The following is a 4,620-nucleotide window of genomic DNA, read 5'->3' as shown; positions in this document are numbered from 1 at the left end:
TTTTTTTTGGTTTCCCACACTGTAATTTTAGTCTTCTTTTCTAGCCTCAAGAACATGCATCATCCTTACAATGACTAGGTAAACAAAAAACACCAGATAATGCTGTTCATGAAGGGTTCTCAAACTCAAAATATCACTTAGCAAAACATGTCACACCACGCAAGTACAGTTTAAAATAATTGTAAAATAATGCACTTCCAGTTATTGATCACCAGAGGAAATTTGGGTATTCATATGCATTCATAAATTATTAAGAATACTGATGGACTGCTTATCAAATTAGAAACTTCAGAAAATTCCACTGTGCTGTAACATTACCCCAGGGAGAGGTTTGCCTTTTCTGAGGAGCCTGCAGAGTTTATAATTAACCGTGTTTCCCACTTTTGCCTCCTGCCCCAGTTTCGTGCAGCCTTCATTAAGCAGAACCCACCGGCATTGAGCTTGTCTGTCTCCCTTACTCATTAATGGTGCACACATCTCGCATCAATCCAGGTGAGACCTCAGAGTCAATTTTTCAATATTTTTAGAAAAATTTTAACTTCCTGAGGAAAATGTGAGAAGGAAACCAAGCTTTCCCACTCACTGCCTCAGCTGCTATGAGCATCTGCAACACAATAACACTTTGGTTATTCCACAGAGGATTCTACATTGAGATATCATTATCCAAAAACTTTATATCAAAAGTGACTGTCATTCTTGGTCCTGAAAATTCTAGTTTTAATAAATAGGTAATGACTTGTACCTACCATTATAATATCATACAAAATAGATCCGCTGCCATAAAAATCCTCTGTGTTCTGCCTGAATGTGTGTCTCTCATCCTTATGTCCTGCCAAACACTGACTGTCATTGCCTTCACGATTTTGTGTTTCCCAGGATGCTCTATGGTGGCCTCCTCAAACTGGCCTCCTATACATAGTAATGAGCACTAGGGTTTCCTTCGTAGCTCTGTTGCTTAATAGGTCATTTTTTTTTCCTAGCACTAAATATTATCACTTGTCTAGATGCACTACAGTGTATTAATCCATTCATCTACTAATGGACATCTGGATTGCTTCCAGGATGTTGGACTGTCTGCCAACAATGAATGGAGCTACTGTAAACACCCACATGCAGACTCTTGAGTGAACATAGCTTCCAACTCCTTTGGGTAAGTACCAAGAATTGTCATCACTGAACCATATGGCAAGACTATGTTTAGTTTTATCAGAAATTGTCCGACTGTCTTCCAACATGGCTCACCATTCTTGCACTCCCATCAGCAGTGAATAAGAGTTACTGCTGCTCAATATCCTCCTGGCATTTAATATCATTGGCGTTCTACACTTCAGCCATGTAGCATGGCCTTGATCGTGCTTTCATTAGTATTTCACTGATGGAATATGAGATGGAACTTTCTTGAGCTTATGTGCTTTCTTCTGCTCCTGTCTTGCTGAGGGATATGGTCAAGTGTTCAGACCATTTTTCTTGTTGAATGTTAGGTCTTTATATATTTTGGATAACAACCCTTTCTCAGACATCTCTTTTGCAAATATCTTTTTATTCTCTTTCTAAACACTATCTTCAACAGAGCAAAAAAATAAATAAATTTCACTGAAGACCAGTGTATCAAAGAAGTTCAGCCTTCAGTGTTATCTCTAAAGTCATTGCCAAATCCAAGATTATTGGATATTTCTTTTCTATGTGATAATTTAGAAATTTGTAGCTTTAAATTTTAAATGTAGGCCCTTAAAACCATCTTATATTAAATTTAAGAGGGTAGAGCCTGTGTCTAGACTCGTATTAGGTGATGGATGCTCAACCATTACATATTCCTTAGTGAAAAATAAATGATTTGTTCCTTATGTTGTCTTTATTTTTCTCTGCCAAAGACCATTTGATCAGTTGATTGCATTTCTATGATTCCTTTTAGAGATTCCTAGCCTACTGCTCTGTCTAAATATTCTTTTCACCAACACCCCACTGCATTGATTATTGTAACTTTATGATAATGCCCCAAAGTCAATTAATATTAGCCCTCCAAAATACTGTATTTTTTTGAGCCTTTTGGTGTATCATCTAAGTTTCAGGATTGTTTGTGGATGCCCACAAAGTAACCTTCAGGGACTTTGGCTGGAATATCATTGAATCTCTAGACTAAGATGAGGGAAAATGAATCTACTAAGCCCATCAAAGCAGTCTTCATTTCTGCTGCAATGTGTTTTATCTTCAGGATTCTTCCTTTTCCTTTCCTAGGACTTCCACCTCGATCCTCACACTTTCCTCTGCTGTTTCATGCAGTCTGCTGGATCTGTTGGAGCCCTTAGCATACAGACTATAGAACCACAATTTTTGTAAGCTTCAAGTAGATATCCTAGTATACCTGAGTCTGTTCCTGCTCCATGCTTTGTACATGTTTGTAGGGAATTGAACTAATTTGTCACTAGGCCTCCAAACATATGCTGGTAAAGCAAAAGAGAAGTGTTCTGCACTGCAGCCCTGGGGCCAGTGACCCTGTGTGGCAGGCACTCTCAGTCTCCTGCACTGCTCTCTGCTTAGGTAGAACAAGATGAGAGCTACATACTTCAAGAGGCTAAGACGGAGAGAACTGCATATTTGCCTTCATCCCATTCAGCTTTACTGTAACCCCAACAGGTTAGGAACTAATTAAACTGTTTACCCTGAAGACAGAACTTTCTAGAAACATAGAACTCAGGCATAGTTCAAAATTATTACAATTTTTTTCTACCCCTGCCTAGAAGCATGTGAAGATCCTTCTTACTGCAAGAACCAGCCTGAACTTTGGAAAATAAGACTTAGAAAAAATATGGAAAGCAACCAGGTCTTGTGGGAGTTGTGATCCCAACACTTTTCTACACTAGCCCTTCAGCAAGTTATTCATTTTTCTCTGAGTCTGTCTAACCCTGTACCAGCTCCCTCAAATGCTTTCCCCCCCCAGGGGAGAGCACAAATGCAGTCCCCCACTACCACAAATTATGCAGTCGAGTTTCCCGCATTTGGGGAAATCGCAGGGGTCAGCACATCTGGAGTGCAATGGATAAGCCTCGCCCTGGGAAATACCACCTTCCTGATCATGGTATCTCCCCTGCCAGGTAAGTATAAATGCTTTTTTTTTTAAAGCTATCTCCTTCAATTAATTATTGTGTTTCTCTGTGTTTCTCTCTCTTTCTTTCTCTCTCTCGAAAGTCAACAGCTTATTTCCAATTCTCATACAGAGTTAAAAGGAGATACTAATCTTCAGTTTGGTTTTAGTTTTTCTAGTTGGGGTGCAGAGGATGTACAAGCTCCTTACATGCAAGACCGGAAAGGAGAAGACAAGCTCAGAGTGTTTTTTAAGATGTCACAGTCTTCACTTAGCAACTGATAACTCAGTTGTCTGAGTGTAGATGATGAGTAGCCATGGCATTTTTCAGCCCTAAATGAGACACCTAAACCACACACCTGTTCCATGTGGCTCTGAGGAATTGCAGGGGAGTGGGTGGAAAGATCAAAAAATGCCAGAAGTTAGGAAAGACTGTTGCAAAATAGTGTGTTTTGTTTATGGCAGGGACTTTGTACATATGAACTCACAGTGGCTGCATAAGACAGGCACGAGATCCAGCCAGTCAAAAGTCAATCAGAGACAGGGGAGGGGTTTATAAAGCACAGCACCCAGCTGAGGAGCTTTGACAGTTAAAGGTGGCTGGAGTAGGGAGAGTCAGTTCTCCTTGAGGAAGAAGCCTCTGTAAGTTGTCCATGCTCTGGTAGATGGCCTCACCTCCATGCATATAGGGAGCATTCTGATTGGACTGAGTCAATTATGGAAAAAAGGGACATGAAGATGGGAGGAGAGTATGGTGGCTATAGGAGGAGTCTAAGGGGAAATTAGGGTTGATAGTGTCAAAAAACATCAGATAGATAGATAGATAGATAGATAGATAGATAGATAGATAGATAGATAGATAGATAGGTAGGTAGGTAGGTAGGTAGGTAGGTAGATAGATAGATAGATAGATAGATAGATAGATAGATAGATAGATAGATAGAGATATGAAGATATAGAGATACATGAAATTCTGAATGAATGAAAAAAGACAGAGGGGAGGAAGTGCTAGTCTTGGGCTTGGGTGACAGCTCAGTGGGTAAAGCACTTACTATGCAAATGTGAATCCCTGAGTGCAGATCCCCATAACACATGCAAAGTCACACTTCTTCATTTGTGTAGACAGATGGGGGTGGGGTAAAGACAGAAAAGTGCCTGGAACCTCATGGGCCAGCTAGCCTGGCATTTTCATCAGGGAACAAGAGACCCTGTCTCAAACAAAATGGAAGGTGAAGGTGTCTTTTCTCCTTTCCATGTGCTTTCTAACATGTGTACAACACACACGCACAGGTACATGCGTACGTGTGTGTGCACGCGCGCGCACACACACACACACACACACACACACACACACACAAATGTGTACCTATACTGATATTAAAAAATCAGTCCCATCCCTGGGCTACATGGAAGTAAACCATGTGAGTTCAAGAGCTTGCCTTTGTGTTCTTTTCTGGGATGGATGCAGGTCTAGATTTTCTACTGAATTCTGAATTTAATGAATAGCTTAGCATGCATACCCACTGGGGAATTATTTT

The 4,620-nt window shown here is 40.4% G+C and overlaps 1 non-coding gene across 1 annotated transcript; it reads right to left on the bottom strand.

Moving 5' to 3' along the window:
- Positions 1-2,935: 2,935 nt before the first annotated feature.
- On the bottom strand, positions 2,936-3,100 carry LOC116104410. Its single transcript, XR_004123900.1, has one exon. It is a non-coding gene; the product is annotated as a U1 spliceosomal RNA (small nuclear RNA).
- Between the last annotated feature and the right edge of the window lie 1,520 nt (positions 3,101-4,620).

This window comes from Mastomys coucha, unplaced genomic scaffold, assembly GCF_008632895.1.
Source record: "Mastomys coucha isolate ucsf_1 unplaced genomic scaffold, UCSF_Mcou_1 pScaffold21, whole genome shotgun sequence".
Lineage (NCBI taxonomy): Eukaryota > Metazoa > Chordata > Mammalia > Rodentia > Muridae > Mastomys > Mastomys coucha.
The sequence above is the reverse complement of the archived record's forward strand: the minus strand, read 5'-3'. Positions and strand labels throughout refer to the sequence as shown.